At 44.2% G+C, this 14,411-nt stretch overlaps 1 long non-coding RNA gene across 3 annotated transcripts in view; it reads right to left on the bottom strand.

The window, feature by feature from the left end:
• Positions 1-14,411, bottom strand: part of LOC144681920 (uncharacterized) — a 258,533-nt gene that overhangs the window by 149,907 nt on the left and 94,215 nt on the right. For all 3 annotated transcript variants that reach the window (XR_013576877.1, XR_013576878.1, XR_013576876.1), the window contains exon 2: positions 12,673-12,735. This is a non-coding gene — a long non-coding RNA (uncharacterized LOC144681920). The remainder of the gene's footprint in view (positions 1-12,672; positions 12,736-14,411) is intronic.

The raw sequence follows: 14,411 nt of genomic DNA, 5'->3' as shown, positions 1-14,411 counted from the left end.
ACTGACTCTGTGAACTATGGTTCAACTAGGAAGCAATTGCAGAACTGTACCATCTCCTTTGAGGATATCTACATTGTCTTTACACAAGATCTTGGTCAGGGCTCAGTATAAACGCATAAGAGCATAAGAAATAGGAGGAGCAGGAAATGGCCTTGCGGCCCCTCGAGCCAGTTCTGTCACTCAATAAGATTATGGCTCATCTGATCTTGGCCTCAGCTCCACTTTCTTATTTATTCCCTATAATCCTTGTCTTCCCTAAAGTTTAAAAATCAGTCTAACTCAGCCTTGAACGTATTCAATGGCCCAGCTTCCACAGCTCTGGGCTAGAGAATTTCAAAGATTAATGGCTCACTGAGAGAAGAAATCCCTCCTCATCTCCATTTTAAATGGGCAAACCCTTATTCTGAAATTATGCCCATGGTACTACATTCCACCTAAGAGAAAACATTCTCTCATCATCTACCCTGTCAAGCCCCCTCAGGATCTTTTATATTTTGATAAGATCACTTCTCATCCTTCTAAACTCTAATGAGTCTTGGCCCACATGCGTGATCTTTCCTCATAAGGCAACCTCTTCAACCCAGGAATAAACCTAGTGAACCATCTCTGAACTGCATCTAAAGCATCTATACCCCTTCTTAAATGAGGAGCCAAAACTGTATGCAGTACTCCAGGTATGGTCTCACCCACATCCTGTACAATGGTATACTCCCATTTCCTTGCAATAAAGGCCAACGTTCCATTTGCCTTCCTTCTTGTTGTACTGTGAAGAACCCATTTTTTGAAAATTTGAAGGACATTAAATTTGGGACATTCCTCCTGAGCTATTTTTAAAAGTTTGCTATATTAATTCGAGCTGTGAATGTGCCATTCTTCAAGAAATCACGAGTCAAGATAAATTTCCAGCAGGGAACACCTGGAAAGGGAACAGATACTTTGTATATTTAAGTTAACAAAGAACTGCTGTTGCCAGGCCAAAGAATCTTGTTGATTGGTTAAAAACACCTGGCCTAAGAGAAGTATTCTCTGAACATCTTAGTCTTTAAAACTCTCAGGCAGAGTGTGTGTGGGTGCCTTAGAGGCAAGCTGCAAGAAAAAGACTCTCTCTTTCCCTCTCTCTGCCCCACCTTTGTGATAAACTTTTCTCAGAAACGCCTCATCTGGATAACTCATCTGTTCTTTTGGAAGATGTGATAAATGAGAGTCATAAAGAACAGTTTCATCAAAAAATCAATCTGAAGGAACTTCCAGACATATTGTGACCAGAATTCTGTTAGATCAACAGCGTCGAGATCTCTTCGAATTTTATTCTTTTAATAGAATCATTCCCATCCTCCAGCCTCTGCAAGGGACTGTGTTTGTTTTGTCCTGTTTTGTGTTTAGTGTGTAAGTGTATGGGGGTTTGAATATCTGTCCTTTAAAAAAAAGGGGGATATTGTTACACTTCTAAACTACAACTTGTATGTTAATCAGTTTATTAACTTTTTTAAAAAAAAGTTTGTTTTATAATAAATCAATTATTTCTTTGTGTTTACAGAAGCCTGGTTAGAGTTCTTTTTATGCTGGGAATAACAGTATCAAAGGGTAATAACAGACCAGTTTTGTGGGTGAATTAAACGTTTAAACTATTGTTACAACCTGTAGAGAAGTGAGGCTAAAATTAACTGTGCATTCCTCACATAATGGTCCGTAACCGTACCTTCATGCTAACCTTTTGTGTTTCATGCATGTGGACACTTAGATTCTTCTGTTTCACAGCATTCTGTGATCTCTGTTTAAATATTTTCCTTTCGTATTCTCCCTACCAAAGTGGATAACCTCACATGTTCCCACATTATACTCCAACTGTGAAATTTTGCCCCCTCAATTATCTTATCTCCATCCCTTTGCAGATTCTGTGGGCAGAATTCTAAGTCCCAATCGGGTGTAAAATCACGCGAGATGACATCAGGCGAACGCCCCGACGTCATCGTGCACTCGCATGATATTTTGATTGGCAGTCACGCGCAAAAGTCGGAAGCATGCCCGCCGAAAATTAAGCAGGCAATTAAGCCCATTAGTGGCGCAACTGTATGCCGGTTTTCATGGTGGGCAAATTGGCCAGGCGGCCTTTACATTTTTCATGAAACCTCAACCAAAGGTGGGATGAAATCTCCGTTAAGAAATAAAATATAAAGAAATATCTGGGGACAGCATTTTAATGAGGTATGTTTTCAGGTGCTTGATTGTGATGACTAGACTTTTTATTTGCAGCTTTTTAGAGCTTTATTTCATTATTTGCAGGTTTGCTGCTCCCTGAGGCCTTTAAGGAGCTCTCTCACAGCACTCACCCGCGCCCGCAGTGACGTCGTCGCCTGCCCTCTTCCCACCCCCTCCCCGGTAGCACTGAGCCAATTGGCCAGCAAGCATGAAATTGTGGTCGGGGGCTGATCGCAGTCGAGAGTCCGTTTCCCGGCAGCTCCCGGGCCCGTTGATCACACATGCCCGACAACCGAAAAATTCAGGCCTAAGTGTCCTCCTCATGATTTGATTTTCCACCCAGCTTTGCAACATCGGTAAATTTGGCCATAATACACTCGGTCCCTTCAACCAAGTCATTAATATAGATTGTAAATAATTGTGGACTCAACACTGATCCCTGTGGCACCCTGCTGGTTACCATTTGCCAACCTGAAAATTACCCATTTATCACCTCTATGTTCTGTTAGTTTGCCAATCCTCTATCCAAGCTAATACACTATATTACCCCCAACACCATGAGTTATCTTATGTGGGACCCTACCAAATGCCTTTTGCAAATTCAAATACACTACATTTACTGATTCTCCTTTACCTACCTTGTTCATTACATCTCAAAGAATGCTAATGAATTTGTCAAGCACGATTTCCTTTTCATAAAACCATATTGACTCTGCTTGATTGTGTTATGATTTTCTAAATGTCCTGCTACTAATTTCTTGATAATGGATTCCAACATTTTCCCAATGACAGATATCAGGCTGACCAGCCTATAGTTTCCTAATTCTGTCTCTCTCCTTTCTTGAATAGAGGTGTTACATTTGTGAATTTCCAACCTGTCAAGACTTTATCAGAATCTAGGGAATTTTGGAAGATTAGAATTAATGCATCCACTATTTCTATAGCTACTACTGGAGGATCCAGGCCATCAGGTCCAAGGGACTTGCCAGCCTTTAGTCCCATATATTTGCCTAGAACTTTTTCTCTAGTGATAATTAATGTTTTAAATTCCTTCCTCCCTTTTCACCCCATAATTTTCTATTTTTGGAATGCTTTTAGTGTCTTCTTCTCCGAAGACACATACAAAATATTTGTTCAAAATCTGTGACATTTCCTGTTTTCAATTATTAATTCCCCAGTCTCATCCTCTAAGGGACCAATATTTACTTTAGCTACTTTGTTCCTTTTTCTTTTCCTGTAGAAGCTCTTACTGTGTTATTATATTTCTTACTAGTTTACTCTCATAATCTATTTTCTCCCCCTTTATTTTCTTTTAGTCATCCTTTGCTGGTTTCTAAAAAAAATTTCAATCTCCTGGCCTACATCTAATCTTTGCAACATTGGGCAGTACTTAATGGAAGTGACGGGGGTCTCATCCACCACCTGGGCAGTTAGTGAGAACCCCGCATTGCCCCTTTTATGGAAGGCCTGCTATATTAAGTGCCACCCAGGCACTTAACTGGAAAGCGGAAGGCCTCCCCATGAGCAAGGACCCCAGGGATGGAAGGCCCAATGACCAAGAGCAATCAGAGGCTGGCAGCTCTATTGAATGGCAGCAGCACCAGAACAACACCAATCCAAGGCCTAATATCGTCGCTGGATCCCAGGCAGATAGTGGGAGGGGGTTTGTGGGGCTGAGGTTGCATGGGAGGGGTGAAGAGAGCTGGCAGCAAGGGAGGGTGATGGTTCTCAGCAGGCACCCCCTTTTCTGATGCCAGCTTCTCAATCAGGCACTGAGTGCCTTTGAAAAGGGACACCCCTGTGAGCCCAAAACCAAACCTACATGGGTTTGGTTGTAGTGCTGCCCACATGGTGAGCTCCATGCTCACCGCTGGGTAAATACCATTGGTGGCATGATAAAGCCCTTAAGTAGGCATTGCCCACTTGAGGGCCTCAATTGGTTGTGGGATAGAAAAGCCATCCACAGGCCTTCCTACCACGGACTTGATTGGGGTGGAGGTAAGAGGAGGTGGGGTCATCAACCGCCAACTTCCTGCATGATTAAATGTTTCCACAAGGCGGGCATTAAATTCCCTCCAATGTATGCCTTTTCTTTCAATTTGTTGCCATTTTTAACTTCATCAGTTAGTCATAGATGGTTCATCCTTTTCATTGAGTCTTTCTTTCTCAATGGAATATATGCTTGTTGAGAATTTGGAAATATAGCCTTAGATGTCTGCCAATGCTAATCTACAATTTTACTTTTTAACTTATTTTCCCAGACCACCTTTCCCAACTCCATCTTCATACCTTTGTAATTGCCTTTATTTAAGTTTAAGATACTAGTTTCAGACCCAGGTTTCTCATCCTCAAACCGAAAATGAAATTCTATCATGTTAGGATTGCTCTTTCCGAGAGGATCCTTTATTATGAAATCATTAATTAATCCTTTTCTATTACACTTTACCAGATCTAAAATAGCCTGTTCCCTCCTTGGTTCCACAATATATTGTTAAAAGAAACTGCCCAAATACACTATGAACTCTGCTTCAAGGCTACTTTTGCCAGTTTGATTTTTCCAATAAGAACATAAGAAATAGGAGCAGGAGTAGGCCATTCAGTCCAGTGAGCCTGCTTCATCATTCAATAAGATCGTGGCTATCTGATTACGGCTTCAACTCCACTTTCTTGCTTGTCCCTCATAAGCATTGACTCACTTGTAGATACAAAATCCGTCTAACTCAGCCTTGAATTTATTCAATGGCCCAGCCTCCATGTTCTATGAGAAAATAAATTCTTCCTCAATTCCGCCTTAAATGGGACCCTTTTTTCTGAAACTGTGCCCTTAGTTCCAGATTCATAGTCTCTTACGAGGATGCCATCAGACCCTTTGACTCATCCTTCAGTCTTCATAAAAATATTGTCATTGAGACAAAGTTTAACTGACGCAGTTAAAAGCAGCGTGAAGACATTGAGTCATTGGTCAACAATTTGTACAGCCTAGCTGCAAATTGTGAGTATGGAACACTAAAGGATGACCTGATCAGAGATTGAATAGTTGTTGGCATTTTAGATGAGAATCACTTTGACTTCTTACAATCACGGGAAGATTTAACTTTAAGCAAAGCGGTACAGCTGGCCAGACCAAAAGAGTGAGGCAGAATAAGGCTTTTTTTTAAGATATGAGGGAAATTTCCCGAGAACAGCCCAATGAGGTCATTCAATTTGTAGGTTATATACGTAAAGTATACAAGGCGGCAACCAGGGGAATGCCCTGAAAAGGCACCAACTGCCATTTTCCAATGTACCCACTGTGGAGGGAAGAAGGTCCACAGGCAGGGAGAATGCCCCGCCCGATTTGTGCAATGCCATGGCTGTGGCAAGTTAGGCCATTTTAAAATAGTCTGTCATTCCAGGAAATGTGTTTACAAGACAGAGGGGGAACTCTGTCAAAGCAACCTCCATTCGAGAAATTCAAGACCTTGACAACCTGAAAAACACTTTACTAGGAGAATTAATAGAAATCATGGATAATAAAAACAAGTTTTTGAGTGCTGACATTGGGGTAAACAGGCACCTCACCAAATTGAAACTAGACACTGGAGCTGTGTTATCTGACTAAGTTTCATGGTTGAATGATGTAACTCTGCAACTTTCCTCTAAGCAACATCAAGGTACAGTAGGTATCACAATAAGGGCGTGAGAGCACATGCAGGCTATCCTTCGCTATAATGGGAGAGAGATCTTTAAGAGATTTATGTCCTTCCACATCAGCAATTTCTTTATTAAACAGAAACGTTTGTGAGGCTTTGAATTTTGTCTACTCCCCAGCTGCACAGAAATTGAAATGGGCTCATTATGCAGTGAGCTAGTCTTTATTGAAGAAACACCATCCATTGGACATCAGGAGGAGATTGCCGATCTTCCACTTCCTTTTGGGGACAGGCTAGAAGAAGCAGGAACTAGGATGCATCAACAATGGTAGTGACCACCTGCTCGAGGAGCTTCTAGACTTTGAATCACTCTTTCAGGAAAGAGTTCAAGAGAATGAAGCCACTGCAAGGGCAGTTGATCTGTTGGAAGAAGAGGTCCATGACCTTCCTACACTCTTTGACTCCACAGCCAATGATAGTGAAGTCTTTGTTGTCTCTTTTGAGGAGAATTATTTTTTTGTTGAAGAAGGTGATAAATATGTGAATTTGTCTAGCTATTCCACTAAGCCCACCGATGACATGCATCAACAATTGCAAGCCGCCAGCAAAAAGCTACCCATGGAGAAGGAGATGCTTAACTCCAAATTGGATTAAACCAATAGTGAAAGTTCACAGTTTATTAATCTGAGCAAAGGTAAACTGAAGCTCGTACTTCAATCTCATCAGCAAGCCATGGAAGCACTCACGCTTTCTTTCAGTAAAGAACCAGAGGCCCAAACTACAAAGCTTCTACAGCTGAAGAGTGCCTTCGAAGAATTTAAAGTCGAGGATCAAATGAAGCTTTAAAATACTGAAATTAAGTAAGTTGGAGAAGTCTAATCAGCTAAAAGAAAACGTTGAATGAAAAACCCAGCTATTAGCTATCACACAGCACTACCAAGGCACAGAGAAGGATTCATACAATACAAATACTGCAACGAAAGAAAGTAAACATATTTTCTTTTCTTTACTCCTTTATGGGATGTGGGCCTCACTGGCAAGGCCAACATCTGTTGTCCATCCCTAATTGCCCTTGAACTGAGTAGCTTTTTAGGCTATTTCAGAGGGCAGTTAAGGGTCAATCACATTGCTGTGGTTCTGGAGTCACATGTAGGCCAGACCAGGTAAGGATGGCAGGTTTCCTTTCCTAAAGGACACTAGTGAACCAGATTGGTTTTTACTATAATCAATGATAGTTTCAAGGGGCAGAATTTAGCCCTTGTTGGGCGAGCTTGCTGGAGGTGGGCAAGGGCGGTCGGGAAGCCAACAGCCGCCTGTGATTGAGGCCAGATGGCGATTTCACGCTGGCAGGCCAATTAAGGGCCACCCAGGTGAAAGGCGAGCGGCAGCACTCAGTGGGCAGGGGGAGGAGGGCAAGTGGGCTGAGCGCGAATTTCACGCATACGCGTGAGTGCGCACTTGAAAATCTCCCTGAGGCACAGAGCTGCTTCAGGGAGATGAAGAGTTTTCCAAAAAAAAATTGAAACATGTAATAAAGCATGTCTCCTCATGTGACTCTGTCCTGAGCTGGGATATGTAATTAATTAAATTTTTAAGGTTTTATTTTATTTTTGTTTGCTTTTGGAAACCTCATCCCACTTGTGGATGAGGTTTCCTTAAAAGTGCAAAGGCTGCTTGGCCTTTTCCCCTGCCCGCCAACCGTAAGGTTGGACTGGCAGTGAAAAATGTATGTTAATTGAGACCTTAATGGCCTTAACAGGCCTTTTAATTGTTGCCAGTACACTGCAGATTCTCGTATGCCCACTGACTGAAATATCGCGCGACTGCACATTGACGTCGGGTGAGCATCATTTTATGCTCAAGCAAGTCGGGTGCGCGCCCGCCGAGGTAAAAATTTTGCCCATGGTCACCATTACTGAGACTAGCTTTCAATTCCCATTTTATTAGTTGAAATTAAATGCCACCAGCTGTTGTGGTGGGATTTGAACCTGTGCCCCCAGAGCATTATCCTGGGCTTTAGGATTGCTAGTTCTGTGACATTACCACTACACCACTGTATCCCCTGATATTGCAATACAGGAGTGTATGAATGCTGTACCACATCTAAGGAAATTACCACAATATCAGACAAAAGGGTTGGCTGAAGAAATACTGACACTAGCTGTCTTTTCTATTACTACTGAGACAACATTCGATGCTGATGTTGAACTTTCAAGCAACTCTGCAGACCAAAGTACTATACAGGAACTTCCTATTGATCCCGGTCCTGAAGTTTATTCCTTTGTTGATAATGGCCCAATTCTACTTTCTCCTGCTGACCCCGAGATCCCATTGTCTGTAGCAGAGCAACCTCATGCTGAAGATAGCATGGAAATGATGCCACAACCTACAGAAAGTACAATTGCTACCCTAAGACTAGTAGGGAAGCCCTCCTTTCCTCGTATCCAGCAGTGTCTTCAAGATGTTTTTCATTCTTCGTTTCATCTACCAGATTCATTCCTGACTCAAGTATTGAATATTATTCTTGTGTGGTAGCGGGCGGGTACAATGCATTTCATCTGCCGGCTGCGATGGCGGGTTTTCACGCTGTATTGTCCCAAATCTGCCCCATTATTTATGCACTCCCATGAAACATGCCGTTTCCATTGCAGGCAGGCTTTCATTCGCCCACCTGCCATCACCCCACTGCTGCATCATGTCGAGCGTCATGTTTAAAGTCCAGTCACAAGCACACGTCTCAGTGCTTCCAGACCACCACTGTTGCACGGAAGACATGGCCCTAAAACAGAAGACTGCAGCCCCCCGGTTTAATGGCAGGTCTCTTGGTGACTTTTGGATGTTATGGAGGCCTGCCGGTATGTCCTGTACCCCTGCTCTGGCCACAGCATGGGCAGCAATGTGAGCAATCAGGCTTGGGAGGCGGTGTCAGTGGTGATCAGCGCCAACGCCCTTCTAAAGAGGACAGCCACTCAGTGCCACAAGAGGATGAATAATCTCCTCCATTCCGACACGCACACGCTCACAAACCCAGCACACATCCACAGGGACCTCACTCACTGCCAGTTCAAGGGGCATCACCATTCACTCTCTCACGCTCACTGTCGTTGTCCTCATCCCATCCATGGGACCACTCAACACCCTCACTCACGCCAGGTATACTTGCCAACTGGCCTGGCAGGTGTTCTGCTTACACTTTTTCCATCTCTATCCATGCAGGACAAGCTGGCACACAGCAAGAGAGAGGGATCGCAGACTGGTGGCAGAATGCCCGAAATCAAAATCCTCACGGACTTTGAAAACAGAGCCATCCAGCTGGCTGGCCAGGATATGGTTCAGTCCTGAGCTGATGGAGAGGTCGGCACTGCTCTACACAGTGCAACATCCATCAAACGACCATGCCATGAGTGATGTGTCCTCTTTCACAGGTCACTGCCATGCATTAGTTATCTCTCCTTGCTTTCAAAGGCACATCTGCAAACAGCCGACAGAGTTCATGACCCAGGGCCTCCAATCAAGCCCCAAAGAAACCTCTGAAGGAGAATCTGGAGGCACCCTCTCTGAAGTCCCGTCACAGTGCTCACCCACATCCTCCACCAGCACAGAGACACACACCTCGGTGGGACCTAGCTTTAGAATAGTCTTGGGATCACAATCTGGTGAGCACATCGCATTGTCTGATCCACAGCAGGTGGCAGCAAGGACCTCCCAGGTGTCTGGCACTCGGAGGACTGCTGGAGGCCAGAATGTTGCTGAGTCCGAGTCATGTGACAAGCCTCTAGACTCAGTCGTGTCACAGTTTTTGGAGCTGCAAAGGCAAGCTCGGGAACATCAGGAAGGGATGTCCGCTGCACTCCTCAGATTGCAAAGCATGATGGAGGAGTCTGTCCGCCTTCAGTGTGAGGTGGTAGCACCGGCATGCCAACACACCGAGGTCAACACTGGTAGGATGGTGGCCGCCATAGAGACCTTAGTCTAGGACTTCGCTCCTGCACTGCTGCGCGGACTGAACTCCATCACTGATGCCATAGTTGGCCTCTACCAGTGTGTACACAACAGGGGTGCCGGACAGCTCAATCTCACTCCAGCTACCCCTGCTCTTCAAGGAGTCAGCCTGGGGCCCCTGGGCACCCATAGGGAGAAGGTTCCACAGGTGCAAACTCCAGGCCTATCCATCCAGGTGACTCCGAGAATGTTCAGCCCATCCAACTCCCCTCTTTCTGTGATCTCAGCAGCTCTAACTCCAGAGGCCGAAGAGGGTGCTACTGCCACGCAGCAGGACCCTGAAAGCAGGCCTGGGCCCTCCAAGTCTCAGCCCTCCATTGTCACAGTCAGCAGGCTGCCTCCACTCTGCTCTGGAGAACTTGGTGGCACTATGATGCCTCTGTGTTGCTTGAATGGGCAGATAAGCTAGGAGCCCGACTGCGCCTGAACTGTCTCAGTTTCAGAGGAATGGTCACTTTCTACAGGTTTCCCGAATGTATGGCCACTTCCCTCACCCACCCTACCCCCCACCCCAAATGCTTCTGTGCTAAATTCAATGGCAAGGCTGCACTTTCCCCTCCTCACAAGTCGCCTCAATGGCACGGCTGCACTTGACCCCTGCTCCCGCTCAAAAGTCACCTCCGAAGCAGGGTGGTATTAGCCTCCTGCTCCCCCTCACCCCCAAAAGTCACCTCCGAGGCAAGGCGACCCCCTCGGCGCCCCTGAAGCCTGCAAAGTAACAGGCAACCCTGGCAAGCTCTGCAGAATGTTGCTGTGCACTCACCTCCAGTTCACCCAAAGTGCAGATTGCCAAGTACATGTCGCTTCTGTGCTGTGGTGAAACACATCTGCGTGCTTTCCCACTGACATGGACGGATGATCCAGCGGGGATGATGTGCTGATGTATTACAATGAGGTTCCCAATGACCAATGGCGGAAAACGAGGCCTGCCGTTGGCATGCTGAGCAATCGTGACCTGCCTTCCTGTCGTCGTGAAACCGATTGTGCCATATTGTTTGCTCACACCACCTATCACACCCGCCAGCAGCGGGCACGGAAAATTCTACCCTTGGAGAGTCCTCTCTTGAATCAGTTTTCCTTGATTGGTCTTCACTGTCTTTACATTCAGATCATTGTGAGAGTCACAGCCCAGGATCCAGCTGTCGCGATAAGCTGCTCTCCCACTCCAACAATGTGTTTGCCTTCCAAGGAGAAGATAAGGGAACACATACATCCTACACATCCTTCAAGAGAGCCAAGAACACTGTTGGGGATTGATACCTTTGGTAAAAGTGACTTGGAGGAGGGAGGGAGTAGGAGCTGGATGGAAACTGTAAACAGTATGAGTTTAACAGTTTGCGGGAAGTGCAAACTCAGGGGAAGTACTCAGATGTAGTGGTAGAGGGTTAACACTGAGCTTGTGCAAAAGCAGTTATATTACAGTGATGTAACTCACTGAGAGAGGATGTCTGAGTAGCATCTCAGAGGGCAGCTCCAGCTATATGTTAGTCTTATTTAACCTTTGTAAATAGTTAGCATGTAATAAATGTTTTTGAACTAAGACCTTTGATCTCTTATAGAATAAGAAGCTAATGGATCCCGGGATAAAAATCCATGATTACAGACCATCATCGCAGAAATCAACCTAGTGAACCTTCTCTGAACTGCCTCTAATGCAAGTATATCCCTCCTTTAAATAAGGTAACCAAAACTGTACACAGAATTCTTGGTGTGGCCTCACCAATGCCCTGTACAGTTGTAGCAAGACTTCCCTACTCCTATACTGTATCCCCCTTACAATAATGATCATAATTCCATTTACCTTCATAATTGCTGTATCTGCAGGTTCCTCCTTTCCCCAGTACTGGCGTCAGTATCTCATGAATCAAGACCTATTTCTCTCACACCAATCTTTGAGCCATGTATTCAACACTCTGATCTCATTGACCCTATGCCAATTTTCTCATGTCTCAGGTAGTAATCCAAAGATAATTACCTTGTAGTTCTGCTTTTTAAGTTTAGCCTCTAGCTCAGTGCATTTCCCAATGTGACCCCAATGTTAATGCTTCACACTTTGGAGGAGGCTTCCGTTGTTGAGCAAGGTGGTGGGAGGCTGGTGTTGGGTGGAAGCAAGATACACCTACCTATCCACAGGCCACACTCACCGCCAAAAAAAAAACACAAGCATTTAAAGGGGTTCCTTTTCACTTCCCCAACTTGAATGGCTCCCTATACCATGGTGCTCTGGTCAGTTTGCTCATCCTACCTGCAGTCCCTGCTCTCATCCATACAGGTTGCTAGAACTTTGTACCTGTTAGGCAAGTGCAAGGGCTGAGGCTCTTCTGATGCTACCTTCTGAATCCCCATACCTGCCTCACTCGTTGTCACACCCTCCTGTCCCTGACCACTGACCAGATCTTAAGTATTTGACCTAAGGGATGTGGCTGCCTGGAACAAAGTGTTTAAGTAACTTTCCCTCTCTCTGATGTATCGCTGTGCCCGAACTCAGATTCTAGTTCATCAGCTATAAGCTGAAGTTCTTCAGGCTGCAGATGCTTAAAGCAGATGTGGTTCCCATGAATCACATTGTTGTCCACCAGCTTCCACATCCTACAGCTGCAAAACATCACCTGCCTGCCATCTCCATTGTATTTTAGTTAACAAATTAGGTTTTCAAGTTTTGAAATATCATTCAATTAGTTTTTAATCTAAATAATAACCTTGTTAAGTTTATTAAATTTTGCTTAGGTTTTTACTGTAACTTAGCACACAGTCCCAATCTAACCCTACTAATTTATATTTTTTTATACACCGGTATCAAACAGTACTTCTTACCCTCTCACTGAATTCTCACACTCACCAAATAATGTGAAAATATTGTGTCTAGTTTTGGTCTTCTCCCCTGGTGGATGACATTGAGTCTCTGGAAAGGATGCAGAGGAAGGCCACTAAACTAATTCTCAAGTTAAATCATCTTATTTGTCAAGATAGGCTAAAGAGCTGAATCTCTGCACTTTAGAGAAGCATAGACTTCGAGGTGGTCTGATCAAGGTTTACAAGATGATGAAGGGAATAGATTGCGTTTGAGTTGACACTTTGTTCCAATTAAATAGTTTAGGGAGGACCAGGGTCACATCTTAAGGTATGTAAGGCCAGGTCTCGGTTATGTCAGGAGATGGTTCCTTTCCCAGAGACTAATCTGAAATAGACTGCCAGTCATGCAGTGGATGTCAATTCACTGAATTCCTTCAGGTGAGGGCTGTTTTGAGCTGAGACAGAGATCACTTCTTACAAAAGGAAAGTATTAAAGGAATTATTAGGGTCAACATGATCTCCTGGACTAGTTTTGATCAACTTGGTGGGGTTGGGGCAGCGTCCAGAATTAACTTCATCAAATTGGCCAGATTTTTAAATCTAATTTTCTTTCATCTCCCAGGTGGTGCCATAGTTTTGAATGGGGTGGAAAGTGCATATGTTGTGATACACAAGCTATCACAATTCTGTTGAACAGGTTGGATGAACCTGAGGGTCTTTTCCTATTAGTCATTGTTTGTATGCAGACAATCACCTTAGAAATGGCACTTTGAGTGGCAGTTTAGAGATTATGGCACTAGACCTTTATGCTGCCCCCAGTTCAACAGTATCTGTCAATTTGTTTAGCAAGAATGTATCGAACAAGTGACAGCAAAGTCAACAATTATATCTCTACAGACCGAACAGGAAGAGCAGCACAATGGAAATGTCCAATTTCACTGCACTGTTAGAATTCTCAAAATAAACAGATTCATTGAAGGTGCCCATGTGATCATCCAGGCACTTAGGCTCAAAGTCATGACTGACATTAATAAAACAGGCTGCTACTCCATCAGTACGAAGCTGGTAAGTGACCACTAACACAGTATTATGGAAATCTTTGCCCACTTCTCAGCTAGCAGTAACAATGCTTTAAGATAATCATCTGAATCAGGCTCATTTGAAAGGGAGAGTCAGACTGGAAGGATGGCTTGTCAGTGACCAAGGCTAGTGTGGTAAAGTGGAGTGCTATGTACCTTTAAGAGAAGGTAGTTAGTTGACCATGTGACACTATTGACCAATCGCTACACAGCAGAGGCTTCTTGGGTAACAGTAAGTCTAGAGCTGGAGGTAATTGAAGGAGCATGCATGGTGTTAGTGCTCTGTTCTTAATTACAATAAACTACTAGTGTTTGTTCAGTTAATCAGTCTCTCTGCCTGTATTATTTCAAGCACCAACTAATGTGTTAATATCAAGGGCGCAGCTAGCATTCGCCAGACATAGCGAACCTGATAACCAAAAACAGAAAAGCTAGTCTCTTCAATCCTGCACAAGGGGAACAAGGCCAAAACAGCTACTAGACAGAATACAGGGCATATTGAAGCAATGTTTCAAGGCTCATTAAAGAGCATTTTGAAACAATATTTCAAAGTACATTATAGAGCATTTTAAAGCAATCTTTCATGGATCATTATAGAGCATCTTGAAGTAATGCTTCAGATACCTCGACAGAGCATGTTTTACAGTATAAACACCAACCTTCCACACACCCCCCACACCCTCAAAAGTCACCATCTGTTGTGTGT

Source organism: Cetorhinus maximus, chromosome 6 (assembly GCF_964194155.1).
Source record: "Cetorhinus maximus chromosome 6, sCetMax3.hap1.1, whole genome shotgun sequence".
NCBI lineage: Eukaryota > Metazoa > Chordata > Chondrichthyes > Lamniformes > Cetorhinidae > Cetorhinus > Cetorhinus maximus.
Note: the sequence above shows the minus strand (reverse complement) of the source record. Positions and strands in the feature narration are given on the sequence as shown.